This window comes from Panthera pardus, unplaced genomic scaffold, assembly GCF_024362965.1.
Source record: "Panthera pardus isolate Hobbes unplaced genomic scaffold, ASM2436296v1 HiC_scaffold_2, whole genome shotgun sequence".
Taxonomy (NCBI): domain Eukaryota; kingdom Metazoa; phylum Chordata; class Mammalia; order Carnivora; family Felidae; genus Panthera; species Panthera pardus.
The window spans coordinates 125,786,891-125,812,689 of NW_026526765.1; the positions used below are offsets into that span (position 1 = coordinate 125,786,891).

The 25,799-nt window shown below is 42.2% G+C and overlaps 1 non-coding gene across 1 annotated transcript; it reads left to right on the forward strand.

Moving 5' to 3' along the window:
- Nucleotides 1-14,747: 14,747 nt before the first annotated feature.
- LOC128778396 (U6 spliceosomal RNA) lies at nucleotides 14,748-14,854 on the forward strand. Its single transcript, XR_008423986.1, has one exon. It is a non-coding gene; the product is annotated as a U6 spliceosomal RNA (small nuclear RNA).
- The last annotated feature ends 10,945 nt before the right edge of the window (nucleotides 14,855-25,799 follow it).

The window sequence follows — 25,799 nt, forward strand, 5'->3', positions numbered from 1 at the left end:
TTCCCTTTGAATCTGATAACTCAGATTAAATGCCATTTTCCCGTTCTGGTCCCTGCTACGCCTCTGCCTCATCTCCCCAGCTGCCTCGCCCCCAGGCACTGTTGGGGATAATGTGATCAGATACTACAGGGCTGTGGCAGAGGTCAGTCACGCATCCGATTCCGCTGAAAGGGAAGGCTTTTATCTCCTCGGCTGCCTTGGCTCCCTTGAACCTGGGGGAGCAGCTTCGGGATGAAGGGAAATACCTGAAACACCGGCTGGATTGACAGCAGACCTGTCAGAAGGCCAAAGGGTCGGCGGGATTACACAGTGCGATTGTGCACAAGGTTTCACAGGGCTCAAAGCGAACCCCCTGTTATTGACCTAGTCCTGAGGGCTTCGCAGACCTTAATGAATGAAGCTTCCTACCGCCTCTGCCGGGCAGCCCTTCTCTCATACCTCAGACTGATTTATTTCTCATTCATTCCTTATACTGCTATTCCTCAGTAGTAGTATGGAGATCATACTCAGTAGTATGGAGATCTCCTCAGTAGATGGAGAGGGACTTTTCCAGATTTTATTTAGGTTGAACTATTCAAAGAAATGGATCTATTCCCTTCCGACTCTTGTGTATTAAAAAACAAAAAACAAAAAAAACAACTATATATGTGAGCCCGATCTTCTTACTTTGGCTATACCTTTTCATTCTTTCGAGGTTCAGAGACCTTCACTCCAAACAGTACGGTTGGCAAACTTAAATATCAGAATACAAAGGTTTAAGAATTCCACTTGACAAACGTTCACTGCATCCGTGGTGTGGGAAAGTGTGAAAAACGCTGTGTGGAGGATTTGAACAACGAGCCACGCACATTTCTTCCACTGGGGAGCTCATGGTATAGTGCGTAAGATAATGAAAACAGTGAAAATAGTATCAAACGTTTGTAGAGTGCTCACTGTTCCCAAGGCACTATGCTAAATGGTTTCTTTTATATAAAGCAAACCAGTGAGGTGCTAAAAACAACCAGATGAGGGAAGGAATTTGAGTTCCCTGTTTGACAGATGAGGGCACCAAGCTTATAACGAAGCTGCATTTGCAAATTCGAGAGGCAGGATTTGGATGCGGGTCTGGACTCATGACCGTGATGTTACGCAACCTCCTCACAAATAGACACCGTGAAGAGAGGAGCTGGAGTATGAGGGAAGCAACCAAGGATGGACAGCAGTTAAGGAGAGGAATACTTTCTGTGGGAACAATCAAAGCAGTCTTCAAGAAAGCAGCAGCGAGGTGCCTGGGTGGCTCACTGGGTTGCGTGTCTGACTCTCGATTTCCGCTCATGTTATGATCCCAGCGTTGTGGGATCAAGTCCCGTGTCAGGCTCTGCTACGTGTTTTCTCCCTCTCTCCCTCTCTCTCTCAAAATAAATAAACAAATAAACATGAGGGAAAAAATTTTTAAAAAAGAAAGCAGCAGCAACTGGCCTCATCCACAGAAGGTAATATTTCAAAAGATGGAGATGGAGAGGGGAAATCTCGTGGGGACACCAAAGCAGAGAGACAGCTGCATGGGTGTGTGACAAAACAGGGGGTCCTCGGGTGTGGTAGAACAAGGGTAGGTGAGGCTGAAAGGGGGAGCTGAGAGGAGGTTCAGAGGACATTTAGGTGCTGGCTGGCAAGCTAGGACTCTGCTGAATGCAACGGCATGATGCGAAAGGCACTGGAGGGAGGCGGACCCAGCAGCATATGGGAGATGGCCGAGGTGGGATGAGCAACCAGGAGGGCCGTAATGGCGGCCCCTGCCAAGCAGCGCAGACACTGGGGAAACAGAGAGAGTGGAAAACCCCAGCAACATGTCAGAGCAGCTGGCTGCCTGAGAGGTGAGATTCCAGGCAGCTGAATGGGGTGCCACTCTGGTGGGGAAGAAGGCAACCGGTCAGGCCTAGAGAATCAACAGGAGATGACAGAAAGGGGTCCTTTCTGCAGGTGGGCCTTCAGAGATAAAGAGCCGTGGAAGCACTGAAGACAGATCCCTTGTAGTGGGGAGGCGGCTGAGACCAGGAGAGGACTGGGTGTCTGGTGAAACTCTGGTCCTGTATTAAGGTCTACAGCTCTCCTCCACAATTCTACAATGCGACAAGCTCTGAAAATGAGCCTGTTTACTTACTTACTTATTTGGAGTGTCAGGCAAACTCATGTGGCCGCAAAACTGACACGAGGCCTCATATCACCTCCACCCATCCCCCGAGAATAAAAAGACACGCACTTTGCTACAGAAATACTCCTGCATTGCATTACGGTGTGCTGTCCCAGACCCCACGAAGAAAGTACATCACAGCGCTTGCCCAGTATAGATACGCGGGCACCTTTCTAAAATCTCCCAAATTCTGAATTCCAGAGCACGCCTGACTGTAAGAGGTCTAGGTAAGAGATTTTGGAACTGCATTTACTTTCTGAAAACAGCAAGCTGAGCAATAATCCTACAAGCTGATGATTATTGAGGGCTTCTCCTATGCTCAGCACACTTCTAAGTACTTTATTTTACTTTTTACAACATGTGAAATGGGAACTCTGATTATCTCTATTTTACAGATAAAAATTGGATGGCCAGGTAGATTAGCAGTAACAGCTAGAGCTGGTACTTACCAGAGGCAGAACGACTCCTGGGACCGTGCCCTTTACTACAACAGCATACTGCCTGCAAATTAATTTGTGAAACTATTTTGAAAAGACCTGCTCAATCCCTATACTAGATTAATTAGTAGATGAGGGTGCCTGGGTGGCTCAGTTGGTTGACTGTCCGACTTCGGCTCAGGTCACAATCTCACAGTTTGTGGGTTTGAGTCCTGCGTTGGGCTCTGTGCTGACAGCTCAGAGCCTAGAGCCTGCTTCGGTTCTGTGTCTCCCTCTCTCTCTGCCCCTCCCCCCCCCCATGTTCTGTCTCTCTCTCTCTTTCTCTCAAAATTAAATAAACATTAAACATTTGTGAATAGCAAGGAACAAATACCTTTTACCACATTTCCACAAATGATACAAGGCCATGGTCCACCTAGGTTGTTCTTTCATTTATAGTCTGGCAAAGCAGAGGGAACATTATTAAAGGGTATCCCAGGGAAGGGGTTTCTGTGCGGGCCATACAGTCCATATACAAAGTTTTCCATAGTTTTCCTTACCAGGTAAAGAAGCTGGGGATTAAAGCAGCAAAGTGGAACTGATAGAAAAATAAACTCTGGAGTCTTAATTCTTTGGTTCTACCATCTCATAGCTATGGCCCTGGTCCGTTAATTAACCTTGCTGTGCCTCAGTTTTCCCTTCTGTAGAATGGGATTAATTTCAAATTATATCATAGAGTTTGAATGGGCTGAGATAACTTGTATAAAGTTTTTGGAGAGTGCCAGGCTGATAGTGAATCCTCAATAAACTTTGAATATCTGTATTTGGCAAGGCTCTCAAAGGGCTAGAACTCTTGTTGGGGGTTTCTGATGACCAGTAAGTTTTCTATATTTCTCTGAATTTAGGGTTATTATTTACCAAGTATAAATCCTGTTCTCTTCCAGCTTTTGTAGGTTCATGGAAATCAGTCCAATTTAAAGATCCTTTCCAATTCCATAGTCAAATGACAGATTAGTTTAGGTCTATCTGTGAATAGCTCTGACTTGGAAGGATGCTTTTCACTTGGTTTTCTCTACGGTGTTGTCTCTGGCTGTGTCATCAGTTGGACATGTATCTGCATCCGTGTTCACTCCTGCAGAGTAAGCCCAAGCAGGCCCGCCAGGAGCACTAGGATTAAGCCTGATGTGTGTTGCCTTATTCCAGGTGGATTCCCGTATAGTCTCTGGACATTGGAATGGAATTCTATTTCTTCTCTATCTTATTCCTGAATTATATTTTGAATTGGAAAGGGTGGTTGGTTTTTGTCCAGATTCTTCTCAGTCATGAGGAGGTTCACCACATGCTGTGCACACAGTAGGCATTCAATAAGCGTCATATGGCACAGGATGTGACCAATGACCACAAAATGGGGCTGCTCCAGAAGTTTTGTGCTCTGCAACCCTGAGTTGCCATGGTGATACATTCCATGGCAAGTGGTTTGTCAAATGTTAAGTGATGCTCATCTTCTCTGATCAGAATAGGTTGTTCTAGTTTAGGGAAAATTCATTGTCTCGGAGTCTGTTTTCCTTGTTTGACTCTTACCTTCCAGTCAGCAGTGGGGCTAACTTGGCTTGCTTGATTCTGACATAAAGAAAGAAAATGGAAGAATCCAGCAAATACTTAAATGGGATGTTTGGCAAAGTAAAACTAGGGCTTATTCATGCAGTAGAGTAGCTGATAATTGCCTTTATTATTCTAGGCCAGATTGAGGTCATTGTCTGATAAAATTGGACAACTTAGGAAATGAGAAAAAATGAACACATTTAAGTTTATTTAGATACAACTTGTACATTTTATTTTAATTTCTTATCAAGTTTTGGCATGTAATAAGACACAGCAGAGAAAATGGAGAGGAAATGGAAGAGAGTCTGGCAGATAGGGAGGCATATATTAAGGAAAATAATCTTTGACACATTAACGTATATCTTCCACTTAGAACAGCAAGTGGTGGGAAAGCAAACAAATAATTTTGCATCAGGGCACATACATACTATTTTCTTCCCGGGATATAACCCAGTGGTGGTTTTATGACACCATCATTCCATTGTCACATGTTGCACTCATAATCCTGGCCCCTCTAATTTCATGAATATTTACTTTAGTATGAAAGGAAGAAAAGAAAAGAAACAAAGAAACAAAGAAAAAGAATGAATGGAAGGAGGAAGGAAAAAAGGAAGTAAGGAAGAAAGAAAGAGGGAGGGAGGGAGGGGAGAAGGAAAGGAGATGGGAGGGAGGAAAGGTGAGGGGAAAAATGGAGAGGAGGAAGGAAAAAGAAAACTGCATAATCCATAGGTCTACCACAAGGATTGAACCTCAGTTAGCTAAAATTTAGTTCATCAGCTTCTCTTTTCCTCACCTTAATCAATCATTTGGGCTAAAGTCATTCTTAATTCAGTCATCCCTTTCCTTCCCTCTTTTACATCACTGAATTTTATCAATTCTACCTTGAGTATATCAAGTTGAAGAAAAAACTTTGACAGCAGTCCCCTGAGGCCAGAGTTCATGACTAATTCAACTTTGTATTTTTCACAGCACATCACAGAGTCCATCTCACCCCACCAGCGATCAATACCCGTGTTATTTATTGGATAAATGTTTTTTTGAGAAGGTCAGTATACATTTAGCCCCTTCTCTGCATTTGGAGAGGCATGTCCTCTGTCTGGATTATCCAGTATCTGTGTGACCCTGGGTTAGTCCTGTTCCCTCTCTGGTCCTCAGTATAGACTTCCATGCTGGTCAGGAATACTTAAACCCCTCTCAACTGCTGCTGGTGGCCAACAGGTCCTGTTTGCTGTGCTCTAAGCTCTTCGGTTATCTTTGTTGTCCTAAGAACTCTGTCATGAGCAAAGTCCTTAACCCAAGTAAAACATTTTTTTTTTAATTTTTAAATGTTTATTCATTTTTTGAGAGAGAGAGAAAGAGAGAGAGAGACAGAGCACAAGTGAGGAGCAGAGAGAGAGGGAGACACAATCTGAAGCAGGTTTCAGGCTCTGAGTTAACAGCATCAAGCCTGATGTGGGGCTCAAACTCATGAACCATGAGATCGTGACCTGAGCCTAAGTCAGACACTTAACCAACTGAGCCACTCTGGCGCCCCCAAGTAAAACACTCTCAAGAGGGAGAGAAAGGAAATTATTTGCGCAGGTAAATGAAAAGTCTGAAGAATTGTGATAAGGAAGGTGTAACCTCAGGCTTGTTTGAATTCAAGTACTGAAACCATGCCACCGAAATCAGTCCCCCTCCATCTCTGTGTCTCTTTGCTTCTGTCTTTCTCTACCTCTGCGTGTCTTTTTTCCTCTATTTTTCTCCAAGTGAGTTCTCTCCAAGTAGAGGCAAAGACCAGGCTGGAGTAACTCTGGTAGACAGAGAATCTCTTTCCCCAAAATTCTAACCAAAGTCCCAGGCCTGAATCTCATTGGCTTGGAAAATCACCTGTCTATCCTTTCACCAATCACTGGAAGTTGGAAGTATCTGGTCCTGTACCCATTCCTAGGGCTGAGGAGAGGATTAGCCTCATGGAACCACATGGACTCAGAACGGGGGTAGGGTCATTCCTGAAGTAAAAGAGGGGTACTGGCACAGAGCACCAAAATTGTCTTCTACAAGGCCTTTTATGACATCACCAGCTAATGCACAATGACCTGTTGGGTTCCCTTTGGCCACAGCCTCAATTCTTTCTCCCCTTCCCTGAACAGACTGAACAGACCTGAGACAATGACCTTTCTAGACTAGTCCCAGAAAAAGTGGCAAAACTTCCTGGAAAACTATATATTTCCCCAAAGGGACTAGAGACAGGCAAGAATTTGGGCCTGTGCTAGATTCATCAGGTCAGTCCCCTGAACAGCCAGCCGTTTTTGAGTAGTTAGTGGAGGTGTAGAGTGCTGCCCAGACTCCCACTCATTCCCCCAGTTTTCAGGAGTATCTCCTGTCTCCTGTTCAGCTCACAGCTGAATCTCACTGAGAATTGCCTTTGGCCAAATGGAGCTACCTCACCTAAGGTCAAGCCGCTATGTGGGCAGGTCTATGTTGAGTAACAGGATTACATAGCTCTGGCCTTCTCACCCCAGCTCAGGACACTCTGAAGCACCCCCCTCTGCCAGCACCCTGGCTCCAGAATTCACTGCGGCATCAACTGAGGCCTTTGTCACACTGCTTTGCTGCTTAACCTCTCCATCTTCCCATTTTCCTTCTGTGCCTCTGTCCTGCACCCAAAGGGACTATGCCCAAGAGCTCTCCCCAGTAATCCTCCTGCATGGAAATCTCCAAGTCTCAGAGATCCTTTCTGGGAAAACAGCCTAAGATAGTTTACGTAGCATCTAAAACCTGAAACTCCTGGGATTTATCTACTACTGGAGCAGGATAATTTTGTCAGCAAAATCTCAAGCTTTGAAATCAGATATTCCCAGGTTTTTTTTTTAATTTTCATTTATTTATTTTTGAGAAAGCGAGAATAAACAGCAGAGGGGCAAAGAAAGGGAGAGAGAGAATCCGAAGCAGATTCTGTGCTGTCAGCACAGAACCTGATGCAGGGCTCAAACTCACAAACTGTGAGGTCATGACCTAAGCTGAAGCCAAGAGTCAGATGCTTAACAGACTGAGCCACCCAGGTGCCCCCAGACAATCCCAGTTTCAAATTTGTCACTTACTAGCTGTGGGAGTTTAAGCAAGTTATTTAACAATTCTTCTTATCTTTAAAAGATAGGGATATTGATAACACCATCTCCAAAGGTGGATGGGAATTTTAAGGAAGCTATTCATGTGTAAAATGCTTGGTATAGGGTCTCGCCTTAGGAAGGGCCCAGTGTATGACTGTTATTATTTTATAATCCTGCGGTATGGCTAAATGAATATGATTCCAACAGAGACACGAAAACACACCAATGGTCAATACACAGTGTCAGTAACTATTCACACTGCTTGTGAGTCTGAAACTCAAGTTCAGTTCTCTTCCTGGAGGGTAATTGAACAATATATTAGAAGCCGCTAAAATGCTCAGGACCCAGAGAGTCCAACTGGAGGCATTTTATCTAAGGAAATCATCATAGTCATGACCTCACATTGATGAACTGGGATATTTAAAAGCATTTGTTGGGATGAGCAATGGGTGTTGTATGGAAACCAATGTGACATTAAATTATATTTTAAAAATAAAATATAAAAAATAAAAAATAAAAAAATAGGTATTTTTTATTTTTTTATTTAAAAAAATTTGTTTTAACGTCTATTCATTTTTAAGAGACAGAGAGGGACAGACTATGAGTGAGGGAAGGGCAGAGAGAGAGGGAGACAAAGAATCTGAAGCAGGCTCTAGGCTCTGAGCTGTCAGCACAGAGCCCAATATGGGACTTGAACTCAAGAACCACGAGATCATGACATGAGGCCAAGTTGGATGCTTAAGTGACTGAGCCACCCAGGCACCCCATAAAATATTATTTTTTAAACAAAAATCTGGGAATTACCTAATGTCAACTAACATAGAACTGCTACAATCACTTATAGTATAGGCATATGATAAAATAAAATGCAGCTATTAAAACTATGCTATGGGGGGGGGGGGGGCTGGGTGGCACAGTAGGTTAAGCATCCAGCTCTTGATTTCAGCTCAGGTCATGATCTCATAGTTTTGTGAGTTCGAGCCCTGTATCTGGCTCTGCGCTGACTGCACGGATCCTGTGGGATTCTCTGTCTCCCTCTCTCTCTCTCTCTCTGCCTTTTCCCCACTTGCATTCTCTCTCAAAAATAACTAAATATTTTTTAAAATATGCTGTAGAAACCAAGTTAATGATATGGAAATAAAATCATGACAGTTCTTAGTGGGAAAAAAAAAGGCCCACAAAACAATAGTATGTAGGTTGTGAGCCCAACTTTTACAGCTGTAGAAGTATGCACAGACACATAGACACACGGAAATACACATGTACACACGCTCCCTCTGTCACATACAATCTGGAGAAATGGCTAGATGGCCACAAGTAAAAGTTCAAGATGTGAGCAATCATTATTCCTGAGTGGGCTACTGGCAATATTGATTTTCTCCTTTTAGCTTTTCTGTATGTTGAAAATGTTCTACAATAAACATGTATTCATTTTGTAATTTTGTTTCAGTGTTATTCCTTAAATGCCATCCACCGGATTAAAATGAGAACCCAAAGTGCTAATGACTAAATACCATTGACTTCTATGAGAGGTCTGATTTCTCATACTTGAAACACATTTTAGAAACGCCAACTCACTTGTACCCCAAAGTTTATAGCAGCACTTTCAACAATACCCAAAGTATGGAAAGAGCCTAAATGTCCATCAACTGATGAATGGATAAAGAAATTGTGGTTTATATACACAATGGAGTACTACGTGGCAATGAGAAAGAATGAAATATGGCCCTGTGTAGCAACGTGGATGGAACTGGAGAGTGTGATGCTAAGTGAAATAAGCCATACAGAGAAAGACAGATACCATATGGTTTCACTCTTATATGGATCCTGAGAAACTTAACAGAAACCCATGGGGGAGGGGAAGGGAAAAAAAAAAAAAAAAGAGGTTAGAGTGGAAGAGAGCCAAAGCATAAGAGACTGTTAAAAACTGAGAACAAACTGAGGGTTGATGGGGGGTGGGAGGGAAGGGAGGGTGGGTGATGGGTATTGAGGAGGGCACCTTTTGGGATGAGCACTGGGTGTTGTATGGAAACAATTTGACAATAAACTTCATATATTGAATAAATAAATAAATAAATAAATAAAAATTAAAATTAAAAAAGGGAAAAAAAAGTATAAACTGATAGAAAAGCCAACTAAATGAGGCTCACATACACAGTCCCTAAGAAAAACAAAATAGAGCACTACTTCCAAGAAATCCCTGCTCACTGTAATTAATTCAGAGAAGAAATCACCAGAGCTAATACTGTCCATTGGAAGATATATAACTCACTCACTCTCAATAATAGGCTCAATATGTTCAGCAGGACAAGAAGTTGATCGTTAAATATGTCTGCAGGGTCTATGTAACTTGTTTATTTTCATGTACTTTCCTTATGATGACCTTTTTTCTGAAGCTACATTTAAGACCCACAGTCTGACAATTAGAGCAATGATTTGAAATCAGAACTTTCCTGGAAAATCCACGGCATAGGTCCTCATGGCCATTTGATTTAGGAAAAGAGACATGTTAAGGCTGCAGCTGTGGACATCACTGAATGTCCCTTCCTCATCCTGCCTTATAACATGAATCTTTTTCTCCCTTCTCTCCCTTGTTATTCTTATTCTGATGTCCTGTATTCTCTGCATTTCTTTTCCTCTCCTACCACATAGCTGCTCCTGGGCATGGATTTTCTCTGCCAAGGGCTTCTGAGGCTGTGGAAAGCCCTTCATAAGCCTGTGCCATAGCTCAGAGAAGCCACAAAAAGCCTTGGGCACAGTTAGCAACCAGATCAAGTTTTGCACTCCTTTCCGTATAGCAATCACAAAGTTCCAGCATGTACAGCTCTTTCCTTCCTCATCAGCAATTGAAAAGCAAATTATTAAACAATACTGAATAAACCATTCTGATGCGTGTGGATAGACCTTAACAACACTCTTCATGTGATACTCTGCCTCGATCTTGATGTCTCTGTTAAGCCATCCATGAGCATCCATGAACAAAAAGGCCCATCCATGAGCCACCTCTTATTCCCTTGGCTCAGAAGCATCCTTGGTTGTGGAGCAGGGAGCATTATTGGGGCATTAGCCTGGGAGAGGCAGGAAAAAAAGCTGTCTCTCAAGTTTAGCCACAAAAATGGCCTTCAAGTTGACTTACAATTGGACTAAGCCAGAATATACTGGAAAACAGAGAAGTCATAAGACCTAAAGATCTTACTCTCTCCAGTAGAATAGAACCAGGGCAATAGGAAACTAATGCTTAGTGAAACAATGTGGGGCTGGCCAACTTTACTGCCTGTGCATCTTGTCTGGAATGAATTGGGATGGGGGCGGGGGGAGGGGGGTAGTCACAAGGCTGTTTAAATCAAGCTGTGAGTCTTTAATCCTGCTGTCATTTTTGCTGTGATTAAAATCCCAATTGGCTACATCACATGCAGTTTTTATTTTCCAGGACAGAACAAAATGTCTTAATAAAAACAGATAACCATGCATGTTGACTCTCGGATGAGGTCAAGATTAAACGAATGGAGGAAAAAGGCTGTAAAGGAGTATTTAACTTAATGTGAAAATGGCATAGAAAATCACATCTGTGTAGGTCCAAGAACCAAAGAGGCTTGGATGTCTATTTCACTCAACAGACAGGGAGAAGATGGAAATATGGAAAAGATTAAAGAGCTCAGTAAATAGATTAGTCATTTTGTAATTAGGGTGGAATTCAAAGTAGAAGCCAAGTGCCTTTTATCTGGGTTTGTTGTAATTGATTAAAAAAATGTAAATTGCACATTTTTGAGAAATAACTTTTTCGGTAAGACTCCACATTGTCCTCGTGCATTTAATTTTCTTACATATCTTCTCTGCAAATGCAGCTGTAGCTATGGAATAGTAACACAATTCTGCGAGCAACTGGTACTACAACAGGCAATCTCTCCCCTCGGCTTTCTTGCAAGTTTGCTTGATAGCATTCTGGATTGTCTGAGATGAGAAAATGCATGCTTCTCTTCCATGCTGTAGATCCTGCATGCGGGAATCCATAGAGGAGAAAGAATGCAGCCTCCTTTCTGACAAAACAGACCATGGGAACATTTTTACTCTTTCACTGCTCCCAGAGGTTCAAGTACTTAAACACTCAACCCCCCCCACATGCCACTCGCTACTGGAAAACCTCTCTCTCTTTATTTCTTTCTGCACAAACTTCGACTAACAGCCGGTCTTCCATGCCTGTTTTTTCTAGGCCCGTCACATCAGCCAGCCTGACCCCCCCATGACCTTGCAAAGTGCATTCTTCTCCCTGGCCAGTTGGCCTCCTCCTGTTCCCCCACATACACCTCTGCTACTGCTGCTCCTCTCTGTTGAGACAGGTCCCCCCTTCACCCATCATGGTAAAAGCCATCTACCACTAGGTTGGGCACTTTCCATGTTTCATCTCACTTAATCTTTGCAACAGCCTGGCATTTAAGATTAATATTTCTATTTTATAGATAAAGAAATCAAGGCTCAGAAAGATTTAGGAACCTGTCAAAACCTAACAAGATGTGGAACCAGGATTTTAAACCAGGTCTGAGGCCACAACCTGAGCCCTTAACCATTGCCTCTCCTCCCGTCTCTCTGACCCTAGTGTAACTTCCGGGGTCTGGCTCAGGCCTGACTCTTCGTAGAAGTTCAGGCTGGTGAGCCCAGCCCACACTATTCCCACACACCCCACTGGTCAGAACCACCACAGAGATGAGCATGGAATTGTTATCTGATAGCTCTGTAAGTATTTGTTTCCCAATTCAAATTTTCTCTCCTTAAGGGAAGAGACTGCCTCCCATAAAACCCCTTACACACATATGCATACACACACACAGCTCTTAGCTGACCAATGTACATTTCAGTGAGGATCTAAGTATACTCTCTGAGGAGGGAGAGTATTACTTGCCCCTCCCTATTCTCCTCCTGTCTTCCTGTGAGAAGAGGGAACAGTAATCAGATTGGATTGGTTTCCAAGACTCTGGGCCTGTTCACTGGTAGGCAGGGCCAGTGTGAATTTCTAGGATGCCCTTTTGTTCCTCCTAAGCCTGTGGCTCAGGTGGTGAAGCAAGGCAGAGTCCATGCTCATGGGGAAGGAGGCTCAGCCATTTTGCTTTCTCTTTTCTTCAAACACATGGATTTGGTTACTCTTGCTTCCTTGTCTGCTGCCACATGTGTCTGGCTGGAGGGTGGACAGATTCAGGAATTAAAGTTTGACCTAAAGATTTTGTACTGTCCATCAGGCTCTTAGGCTAGGTTGGGTGCTTAAGCCTAGCACAGGCCAGCCCAGCCAATAATAAACATAATAAATATTAAAGTAGTACATTATTACCTACTTGTTTCCTATATGTACTCTGCTCTTTTTAAAAAATTTTTTTTAAATGTTTATTTGTTTCTGAAAGAGAGACCACATGCAGGGAAGGGGCAGAGAGAGGGAGACACAGAATCTGAAGCAAACTGCAGGCTCTGAACTGTCAGCACAGAGTCTGACGCAGGGCTCAAACTCATAGACTGTGAAATCATGACCAGAGCTGAAGTCAGATGCTTAACCAAATGAGCCACCCAGGTGCCCCTGTATGTAGTCTGCTCTTAAGGACCTCGAGAGATAAGGCTCCTGTTTCCTAGCCAAAGACCATTTAATAGTGCCCCAAACCTCATGATCTATCCCACACTCCCCTTCACAAGTTCTTGATTATTCATTTCCTTCTTAATTCATAGGACTTTTAAAGGAAGATTTACTAGAAGTGACCTTTGTGGAAATTTGTGGTATACACATGTTTTGTATGTGTTTTCCTTGCAAATAATAGTCAACGAAGTAATATTAAGCATGAACTTTCGTGGCAGTCTGGTCCTCCCAAGAAGATGCCAGCAAGGGTGTGTGGGGACTTTCTTAGGAAAAGGGAATAAGGAAGAAGCCAGAGGCTGGGCGAGCCATAGGACTGTGATGCAAGTCAGACCCCTGGTGAGAGAGAGGAGAAAAGGTCAGGTAGCAGTGTCTGAGACTGCCACAAAGTCAAAGGAAAAAGTCCAGCAAACCCTTTGGGGAGCTCTTGAGCCAAAGGTGGCTGTCAGGAGCACATAGCTGCTCATGGGAAGTGTGGCCTCGGGGCAAAACCAAGTCCATTTTCAAAAAGTAGCATATGGGGCCTCAATTATGCTCTGCAAAGTAAAAGGATGGTAAGATGCATTCTCACCGCTTCAGCTTCCATCTCATGTCAACAATTGCTGCCTCCCTTGACCTTTCCTTGCAAAACCATTCTCATTTCCTGTTTAGACTTCCATTTCCAAGCAGCAAAAGGAAACCCACCTTTGAGACAAGAAGTACTTTGAAAGAAAAGCAGAACACAGTTTCTTCAGGAAGGCTTCAAACTGGGCACATGCAGGCTGTCCAGAGTCTATTATTATCTTGGGAGGTCTCAGGAAAATGCCAGAGACATTATACCTTTTCCTAATGTTTCCTCCTCTAAAATAAACTGGGTTCCCATACTCCTCATGAGTATTCCTGATACCCAACAACTCCTATTATTGGAAAAGTATGACCCAGGCAAAGGACTCAAGGACTGTATCACATCTGAGGCCTGATTCTCCAAAAAAGAAGCTGTGTGTGGCTCCTGTCACTTTGTGGTGGGAACTCCAAGTAGGGTACTGTGGTCTCCAGAGCGTTCTCATGGTGAACAGACATGATGGGCTCTGATTCCCCAGGCACAGTGCCTTGCTAGAGTAGGTAAAGGTTTGCTAATTTGGTTAACAGTGTAGATGCATTTTATTTATTTTTATTTTTTAAAATTTACATCCAAATTAGCATATAGTGCAACAATGATTTTAGGAGTAGATTCCTTAGTGCCCCTTACCCATTTAGCCCACCCCCCTCCCACAACTCCTCCAGTAACCCTCAGTTTGTTCTCCGTATTCATGAGCCTCTTCTGTTTTGTCCCCCTCCCTGTTTTTATATTATTTTTGTTTCCCTTCCCTTATGTTCATCTGTTTTGTCTCTTAAAGTCCTCATACGAGTGAAGTCATAGGATTTTTGTCTTTATCTGACTGACTAATTTCACTTAGCATAATACCCTCCAGTTCCATCCATGTAGTTGCAAATGGCAAGATTTCATTCTGTTTGATTGCCGAGTAATACTCCATTGTATATACAGAGATGCATTTTAAAAAGCTAGAACTGTGTAGAGAAAGTTCGTCCTCACCAAAATCCATGAGCTCTTTACTTCCCTGGCAAAACACTTAGCAGGAAGCTAATGTGGTCCTATGAGGAAGCTCATGTGGTCCTCATGAGCTCTACTATGAGCCAGTAGAAAGTGAGTGGAAGGGATGTGTGCTGCTTTCAATCCAGCTCTTACTTCCAGTATGTGTTCCTCTCTCTTTTTCTCCATTGGCTGGTGGGCTGTAAAGAACTAGAACCTGGCTTCTAGTGGGGCCTGGGTTCCCAAACGACCAAAACTCACTTCCCTTAAGAGTCATGACTGGTTTGTGCTCGCTTCGGCAGTACATATACTAAAATTGGAACGCTACAGAGAAGATAAACATGGCCCCTGCAAAAGGATGACACGCAAATTCATGAAGCGTTCCATGTTTTTTTCAGTGTGCTGAATCAGAAAAATATGCAGCCAAGAATTCTTTATCCAGCAAGGCTGTCATTCAAAATAGAAGGAGAGATAAAAAGTGTTCCAGACAAACAAAAATTAAAGGAGTTTGTGACCACTAAATCAGGCCTGCAAGAAATTTTAAGGGGGACTCTCTGAGGGGAAAAAAGATGAAAAAAAAAAATATATATATATATATAGCAAAAGCAACAAAGCATTAGAAAGGACCAGAGAACACCACCAGAAACTCCAACTCTACAAGCATCATAATGGCAATAAGTTCATATCTTTCAGTACTCACTCTAAATGTCAATGGTCTCAGTAATCCAATCAAAAGACATAGGGTAACAGAATGGATAAGAAAACAAGATCCATCTATATGCTGTTTACAAGAGACCCACTTTAGACCTAAAGACACCTACAGATTGAAAATAAGGGGATGGAGAACCATCTATCATGCTAATGGTCAACAAAAGAAAGCCAGACTAGCCATACTTATATCAGACAATCTAGACTTTAAAATAGAGACTGTATCAAGAGATGCAGAAGGGCATTATATCATAATCAAGGGGTCTATAGACCAAGAAGACCTAACAATTGTAAACATTTATGTGCCAAATGTGGAGCACCCAAATATATAAATTAATCACAAACATAAAGAAACGCATTGATAGTAATACCATAATAGTAGGAGACTTCAACACCCCACTCACAGCAATGGACAGATCATCTAATCAAAAAATCAACAAGGAAACAATGGCCTTGAATGACACAGTGGACCAGATGAACTTAACAGATATATTCAGAACATTTCATCCTAAAGTAGCAGAATATACATTCTTCTCCAGTGCACATGGAACATTCTCCAGAATAGACCATATACTGGGAAACAAATCAGCCCTAAGTAAGTACAAAAAGATTGAGATCATACTGTGCATATTTTCAGACCACAATGCTATGAAACTCGAAATCAACCACAAGAAAAAATTTCAAAAGGTAACAAATACTTGGAGACTGAAGAAAATCCTACTAAAGAATGAATAGGCTAACCAAGCAGTTAAAGAGAAAATTAAAAAGTATATGGAAGTCAATGAAAATGATAGCACCATAACCCAAAACCTCTGGGATGCAGCAAAGGTGGTCATAAGAGGAAAGTAAATAGCAATCCAGGCCTTCCTAAACAAGGAAGAAAGATCTCAGATACACAACCTAACCTTACACCGTAAGGAGCTGGAAAAAGAGGAGCAAATAAAACCCCAAACTAGCAGAAGATAGGAAATAATAAAGATTAGAGCAGAAATTAATGCTATCGAAACCAAAAAAACAGTAGAACAGATCAATGAAACCAGAAGCTGGTTCTTTGAAAGAATTAACAAAATTGATAACCCACTAGTCAGTTTGATCAAGAAGAAAAAGGAAAGGACCCAAATAAGTAAAATCAAGAATGGAAGAGGAGAGGTCACAACCAACACAACAGAAATAAAAGCAATAATAAGAGAATATTATGAGCAATTATATGCCAATAAAATGGGCAATCTGGCAGAAATGGACAAATTCCTAGAAACATATATATTACCAAAACTGAAACAGGAAGAAATAGAAAATTTGAACAGACCCATAACCAGTGAGGAAATCGAATTAGTAATCAAAAATCTGCCAAACAACAAGATCCAGGGCCAGATGGCTTTCCAGGGGAATTCTACCAAACATTTAAGGAAGAGTTAACACCTATTCTCTTGAAACTGTCCCAAAAAATAGAAATGGAAGGAAAACTTCCAAACTCTTTCTATGAAGCCAGCATTACCTTGATTCCAAAACCAGACAGAGACCCCACTAAAAAGGAGAACTATAGACCAATTTCCTGATGAACACGGATGCAAAAATCCTCAACAAGATATTAGCCAACCGGATCCAATAATACATTAAAAAAATTATTCACAACGACCAAGTGGGATTTATACCTGGGATGCAGGGCTGGTTCAATATCCACAAAACAGTTAACGTGATTCATCACATCAATAAAAGAAAGGACAAGAACCATATGATCCTCTTAATAGATGCAGAGAAAGCATATGACAAAATACAGCATCCTTTTTTGATAAAAACCCTCAAGAAAGTAGGGATAGAAGGATCATACCTCGAGATCATAAAAGCCATATATGAACGACCCAATGCTAATATCATCCTCAATGGGGAAAAACTGACAGCTTTCCCCCTAAGGTCAGGAACAAGACAGGGATGTCCACTCTCGCCACTGTTATTCAACATAGTATTGGAATTCTTAGCCTCTGCAATCAGACAACACAAAGAAATAAAAGGCATCCACATCGGCCAGGAGGAGGTCAAACTTTCACTCTTCACAGATGACATGATACTCTATGTGGAAAACCCAAAAGATTCCACCAAAAAACTGCTAGAACTGATTCATGAATTCAGCAAAGTCGCAGGATATAAAATCAATGCACAGAAATCGGTTGCATTCCTATACACCAACAATGAAACGACAGAAAGAGAAATCAAGGAATCGATCCCATTTACAGTTGCCCAAAAACCCATAAAATACCTAGGAATAAATCTAACCAAAGAGGTGAAAAATCTATACACTGAAAACTATAGAAAGCTTATGAAAGAAATTGAAGAAGACACAAAGAAATGGAAAAAGATTCCATGATCCTGGATAGGAAGAACAAATATTGTTAAAATGTCGACACTACCCAAAGCAATCTACATATTCAACGCGATTCCTATCAAAGTAACACCAGCATTGTTCACAGAGCTAGAACAAATAATCCTAAAATCTGTATGGAACCAGAAAAGACCCCAAATAGCCAAAGTGATCTTGAAAAAGAAAACCAAAGCAGGAGGCCTCACAATCCCAGACTTCAAGCTATACTACAAAGCTGTAACCATCAAGACAGTATGGTACTAGCACAAGAACAGACACTCAGATTGATGGAATAGAATAGAGAACCCAGAAATGGACCCACAAAAGTATGGCCAACTAATCTTTGATGAAGCAGGAAAGAACATCCAATGGAATAAAGACAGTCTCTTCAGCAAGTGGTGCTGGGAAAACTGGACAGTGACATGCAGAAGAATGAACCTGGACCACTTTCTTACACCATACACAAAATAAACTCAAAATGGATGAAAGATCTCAGAGTAAGACAGGAAGCCATCAAAATCCTTGAGGAGAAAGCAGGCAAAAACCTCTTTAATCTTGCCCACAGCAACTTCTTACTCAACATGTCTCCAGAGGCAAGGGAAACAAAAGCAAAAATGAACTCCTGGGACCTCATCAAAATAAAAAGCTTCTGCACAGTGAAGGAAACAATCAGCAAAACTAAAAGGCAACCAACAGAATGGGAGAAGATATTTGCAAATGACATATCAGAAAAAGGGTTAGTATCCAAAATCTACAAAGAACTTATCAAACTCAACACACATAAAAACAAATAATCCAGTGAAGAAATGGGCAAAAGACATGAATAGGTGCTTCTCCAGAGAAGACATCCAGATGGCCAATCGACACATGAGTAAATGCTCAACATCACTCATCATCAGGGAAATACGGATCAAAACCACAACGTGATACCACCTGACACCTGTCAGAATGGCTAACATTAACAACTCAGGCAACAACAGATGTTGGCAAGGATGCGGAGAAAGAGGATCTCTTTTTCATGTTGGTGAGAATGCAAGCTGGGGCAGCCACTCTGGAAAACAGTATGGAGGTTCCTCAAAAAAACTAAAAACAGAACCACCCTAAGACCCAGCAATTGCACTCCTAGGTATTTATCCAAGAGATACAGGTGTGCTGTTTCGAAGGGACACACGCACCCCCATGTTTATAGCAGCACTATCAGCAATAGCCCAAGTATGGAAAGAGCCCAAATGTCCCTCAATGGATGAATAGATAAAGAAGATGTGGTATATATATACAATGGAGTATTAGTTGGCAATCAAAAAGAATGAAATCTTGTCATTTACAACTATGTGGATGGAACTGGAGGGTATTACGCTAAGTGAAATTAGTCAGAGAAAGAGAAAAATCATATGACTTCACTCATATGAAGACTTTAAGAGACAAAACAGGTGAACATAAGGGAAGGGAAACAAAAATAATATAAAAACAGGGAGGGGGACAAAACAGAAAAGACTCATAAATATGGAGAACAAACAGAGGGTTACTGGAGGGGTTGTGGGAGGGGGGACGGGCTAAATGGGTAAGGGGCACTAAGGAATCTACTCCTGAAATCATTGCTTCACTATATGCTAACTAATTTGGATGTAAATTTAAAAAAATAAAAAACAAAGTTAAAAAAAAAGTCATGACCAGTTCTAGTCAGACCTTTCTATGTGTCAACTGCATAGACAACAAGCTAAATGTAAAAATTCTATAATTTACAAAAAGCAATCATGCACATTCCTAAAAATGTTTATGTGTAAACAGGATTATAAATGATATTTTTTTTCAAAGGCAGCTTTACTGAGGTATCATTGTTATACAAAAACTCTTTGGACTTATTTAATGTCTACAATTTGATGAGTTCAGAGATTGGAATTCTCTCATGAAACTGTCACCACAATCACAGTAATAAACATTGCCTCCTGCCTCTTTGTTTTTGTTTTGTATTAAAAACACTTAATATGAGAACTACCCTCTGAGCAGATTTTTAAGTGCACAATACAGTGTTGTTAAGTACAAACACAGAGTTGTACAGCAGATTCATCTATCACAAGTGACAGTTTAACAACTACGTCTCATTTCCCTCATCCCCAGCCCCTGGATCCTGCTCACTTTATCCTCTGTTTCTATGACTGTGACCACTGTAAGTAACTTATCGTGCAGTATTTGTCTTTCTGAGGTGGACTTATTTCGCTTAGCATAATCCGAGGTTCACCCACAGTTTCTTATAGGGCAGAATTTCCTTCTATTTCTTTTAAGTTTATTTATTTATTTTTGAGACAGAGAGAGAGAGAGCGAGTGAGTGTGTGCACAAGCTCGGGAGGGGCATAGAGAGAGAAAGACACAGAATCTGAAGTAGACTCCAGGCTCTGAGCTGTCAAGACAGAGCCTGACACAGGGCTCAAACCCACGAACCGTGAGACCATGAACTGAACCAAAGTTGGACACTCAACTGACCGAACCACCTAGGTGCCCCAAACTTCCTTGTTTAAGGCTGAAAAACATTCTACTGTAGGTATATACCACATTTTCTTTATCCATTCATCTGTGGATGGACATGAAGGGTGTTTCCACACCATGGCTATTTTAAATAATTTGATAGGAGCGCCTGGGTGGCTCAGTCCATTGAGCATCTGACTTTGGCTCAGGTCATGATCCCACGGTTTATGAGTTTGAGCCCTGCATTGGGCTCTGTACTGATAGCTTGGAGCCTGGAGCTCCCAAATCAGATTCTGTCTCCCTCTCTCTCTCTGTCCCTCCCCTGCTCATGCTCTGTACCTTTCTCCCAAAAATAAATAAACATTAAAAAATAATAATAAAAATAAATAATGTGATAAATGTGGTTTCTTTTTTCTATTGCCCAGGAATGCTAAACTAATTCCCAGCCAGCAGGTTATCTGTGGAGCTGAAAAGATGATACATTTTGCTCATGTGTGCCTTACCACTTCTTCATTTTCTTTCTCACCAGCCCCTGTTATGTGAATGAAGCTTTTATGGCTTGCCTAAAACATGCATATTTTCATTATTTTATGGAGGTGGATTGACTGTGAAAGAGTGCCATGCTGTGGGTGAGGAGATTTGATTTGTAATGCACGTTGAAGATCTTTCTATCTGAAAGTCCAGGAACTTCAGAACAAAACAGAAGTTGTGTTAGTGTGTATCTGCCTTCCCACAGAGCTTGCCTGAGCACAGTCGTCAGTAGATTTTTTTAATGAATTTTTTAAATGTTTTTATTTATTTTTGAGACAGAGAGAGACAGAGCATGAGCAGGGGAGGGGCAGAGAGAGGGAGACACAGAATCGGAAGCAGGCTCCAGGCTCCGAGCTGCCAGCACAGAACCCGACGCGGGGCTCGAACTCACGGACTGTGAGATCATGACCTGAGCTGAAGTCAGACGCTTTACCGACTGAGCCACCCAGGCGCCCCACAGTCATCAGTAGATTTAACTTCCAGTGCAACCACCCAAATACCAGCCATCACTAGTACTTACAGGCTCAACACCGGCTCACCCTGACACTGTAAGGTTTCGTTTTCTAATCACCGCTAATAGGTCCAACACAAGAGAAAAACAAAGAGCAAGATCCTAACTCCAACATAATTTTTCACTTGCTAAATGAATGACAGCTTCTAGAAATGAAATTTCCATGTAGTTCTGTAAAGACGGAACCATAGACATGGATCATCTGCAAAAAAAATCCTGGACTGTTACGCTCACCGCAAATGGATTCCAAGTTCCCAAGAGGCTGACCCCTCAGCTCTATAGAGCTGATGCTGCCAAAGGTTCCAGAGCCCCTGACTCTGAATATGAGCCATACTATCTAGTTATGCCAGTTGTTACCATTACTGCCATTTTTCTACTATGACCAGCAAGACACAAAAATTGAGGAAGCATGGAGATGCATTAGCAATCCGTATCATAGGTACTGACTCGGTCAGGATGCTGTGGACTGAAGTGGCAGAGACACCAACTCAAACTGGCTTAAATGGTATGGAAATTCATGGTAAGTCCACGTGGAATTGGTTAAATGTTTAATACAGTCCTTGCTGAACTTCTCTGAATTTTGTCCTCAATGGAGACTTTGTCCTCACGTGCCTTCCCTTATGGTACCCAGAAATTATGGCAGTTCCAGTCTTTTTATGTGCAGCCTCTATGTCGGGAGAGGGAAGGAGAGAGAGAAAGAGGGAGAGAGAGGAGGCTGCATTTCTGTCGGCTGGCTCTTCAGATTAAAGCACATTTCTTTAAGTCCCTGGCAGACCTCTTCTCACTGGACTGAACTGAACCACGTGTCCCTTCCTGAACCAGTCTGGCCAAGAGTGTGTGACTACTCCGTTTATATCCTGATAATGTGAACTACCTGTAAATATGCAGTCTGGGGATACTGTGGTGGCATTATCTGCTCTAGCCCACCCTGGACAATGATATCCATGAAGTCATGGGTGTGATGTGATAATTTTATTCCCTAACACATATTTACTAGAGATTTACATATTAAATTTTTTTAAAGTTTGAGCTACCACCTAATTGTGTTGACACTAGAGATACACAAAGCACACTTGGGCAATACTGAGCTTGACTGAAGAGGGTAAGAAAGAGAACGGCATTAGAGGGTTAGTCATGGAAAGACAGAGTGTATAGCTTGTTACAGGGACAACGACTCGACTAGTTTGACTGAAACAGAGGACTCATTGAGAAATAGTGGGAAATGAGAACAAAAATTTGTGGACTGTAGGGGACCTTAAATTCCAGGCTGAGGAATTTTGCACAGGTCAATGCCAACCTTTTCGAGCTTTTCATCCTTAAACGATGAAAGAACTGTTTTGTTAACATTAAATTGACAGGTCTATGAAGGACTAGTTGAAGTGGGAAATCTTTGCAATAAGAAAGGAATAAAGGTAGCAAGATTTAAAGTAAGAAGAAGGTGAGATACAGGAGGGGAACATTTCAAAGAGGCAAGTGATGAGAGTGGAAAAATCTGATATGTGGCATGGAAAGAATGAGTAGCCTCGAGTGATTTCAAGATTTATTAGAATAGGCTCTCTAACACGAGACCCCATTTGGCTTATTTGGAGTCACTGAGTGTGTGTATGTATGTGGGCGTGCACGTGTGTGGTGCATGCATTTGTATTCTCCCTCCAATTTTGGGCTGACCAAGACTCAAGTTCCCGATCTCCCGGCTTTTAGAGTCCTTCCTGCCACATCGCTGCTCTAAAACACAGAAGTCAGGAGTGGGAGCTTGACCTCAGGAGGTCAATGACGTCATTGAATAACTAGATCCACCTAATTGGTCCCCAGATCCCATAACCCACCCCGAATCTCCTTCCCCCGCCAAGATCACAACTGGACATCTCCCTTCAGACCAAGAACATGTTCCACCTCTGACCCTGACCCATACAGGAGTCACATCCATCCTCCACTGAGGAGCTCCAATCCAGGCCATGCATCACGGAACCCTAAGGAGACTTTCACACAGAGGACTGTCAGAGCCCTGCGAATACAAAATCTCCATGATGCCTCCTGGGCATCTTCATAGAAGAGCAGACAAAGAAGCCAGTGCTGGGGAGAAGCTGCTGTGGGATTAGTCAACCTCAGCGTAGAACTGCACTGGCAGCCTTCCTGCTCACTCACTATAGGATATTTTACAATAATTTCCACCCCGTGTCCTGGACTCAGTGACTCCTGTTTCTTAGCATTGCTGGCTGCCGGCCAGCACCTTGCTCTGGGAGCAGCTCCTGGCAGCTGCAGCCCAGAGTGGTAATGAACAGAGGCCCAACTGGATGTGGCTGCCGTGCTGCTCCCACAGCTGTGGTCTTGTAAGTCAGGAGCATGCCAGGTGGCTGTGCCTGGAACGAGGGCAGCAGAGCACTTGGGCTCCTTAGCCAGGTACTGGAGAGCTAAAAGTTCCAACCATTTTGTCTCTGAGGTGCCAAAAAATGTAGAATGGTCAGGGTAATCTGGGAGGTCATCTCCCGACAAATCCGGCTGATGCCACTCAAGCAAACTGAGCCCTGGCTTATGAACATCTCCTCGATTCTCCTTTTCTGAATCTATTTCCTGGTGTTGGACGTTATAGGAATATATACATCTACAGATGGTCAAGTCTAACTTTCTGCATCCTAATCTTTCTCACTACTATGATTAGAAGAAAAGTCCTGAATGCAAGCAGTAGTAAGAGTAGGAGTAGCAGTTGTAGTAGTAACGTAAGAACAACAGTTATATCCAGACAATATACCAGACACTTCAAACGTGTTATCTCATTAAATCGACACAATCCTATGAATTACATACCATGGTCATCCCTTTTGCAGATAAGAAAACAATTTAAAATGATAACTACCTAGCCTAATATAACTGCAAAAACGTGGCAGAGCCAAGATTTGAACTCACATTTGTCACACTCCGGAGCAAGAGCACTTATTGAGCACACCATTCAGACCATCTGTAGGAACTGAGCCTCACCCTGAAACTCACTCTGTTTTTGCAATGGCCAAATGAGTGGATTTCATGTAGAGAAGTATACGTTAGCATACCGAAAAGCCTTCTTTCCTCTCTTAAAAGCAAAGAGGAAAAGTGTCCAATGCGGTGGGTGAAAGTGTAAATCAGGACAACCACTTTGGAAAACCACTGGTATTACTTACTGAAGTGGAAGGTTTGCATGTTCTGTGATCCAGCATTTCTCCTCTAGGAATATGCCCACAAAAGATGTGTGCACGTGCGCACAGAGGAAATGTACAAGAATGCTCACAGCAGCATTGTTTGTGTTAGCCCTAAACTGCAAATAATCCAAAAATCTATCAACAGGAATAGGGCTACCTAATTGGGATATATTCACACAATGGAATGCCGTACAGCAATGAGTAATCAACCCAGTTACACGCAACAACATGGATGAATGCGGAGGTCAGGAAGCCGGACGCAAAGAACACATGTTGTGCAATTCAATTTATTTTAATGTCAAACACAGAAGTAAACCATAGTATTTAGAGAGTCATACTTAGGGGATAAAATTATGAAGTAAAGCAAGGAAGTGATTGCCATAAAAGTCAGAAAAGTGGAGAGGGGGTGGGAAGTGGCCATCATGAGTGGAGGCCGTAAGAGGCTTCGGGGGTGCTGCAAAGTTCTGGCATATTTGCTTGAGAAGACACAGGTAATTTCTTTTATATTAATTTTTGGTATGTCTATGGATCCTACAGTAGAAATGGCTTAAAAACAGGCTTAAGGGAGGTAAAGGCAAAAAGAAAAAAAAAGAAAAGAAAAAATAAAGAAAAAAGAAAGAAAAACTCACATCAAACAACGCAACTTTTGCTTTCAAACTGAGGCTACAATATCTTGGTAAGCAGCCTGTTTTAAGACAGATTTTATCGACAAAACCTGCTACTTCTGGACTCACTTCCACCCTCTGTACTGATCAGAAGTTCTCCCACTCCCACCGCTTTTAATCATTAGTGTTTTTCTGGTTAAAGAAACGTTTCCTTGCTCACATTATACGTGATCGTACTCAAGTACATTTCTCTTAGAAGGAACTGATTGATTTTTCTGGTACGCTCTTGTAGAAGTAATCGTGAGCTTTTTAGGTCACCCTTGACTCAAGGGTGCTTCTGCGATAGGAAAATGGGAACAGCAAAGTTTATGGTCTTAATTAACATATCCGAATAAAGACTTGTCAGAATGAGAAACGAGGCAACCATGATACTAGGAAAGACACTGGGACAGAGCTAGGGATGGGGATGAAGGGGGAGGAGGGACTGGGTGAAGTCCCAACAGACGACCAGCTCAGGTGTCACAGGCCCGGGGGCACAGGGGGTCCGAACCCAGCTTCTCTTCAGGTGCTTTAAAACTCTAAAAAGGCTTATCAGCATATTCAGTTGGAATGACCCTAAACTCTAAATTCTAAAAGACATGGCTTTTAAACTATGAGAAATCAGGACTCGTTAAGGATTATTTGAGTTCCAAGCTCCATAACAGAACAAAGTTAAGTGGTAGTTAAAATCCCTGCCTCAGGCTCTGAGAAATAGTTGGCTGCCTTGACTGTAATTTTCACTCTTTCCCTCTGTTAGCAATCACCTCCACCCTCACATGCCTACCCAAATGAAATTCAGTCTCATAGTTATCCTAGGTGAGGAACAGGAATGAGTGAAACTTTTGCCAAGTGCTGTGAGGCCCATGTAATAGAAGCACAGGTAGCAATCATTGACTGAACCTTTACTGTCTTCAGGTACTTGTTCTAAGCTGTGTGGATATAGAATTTGACT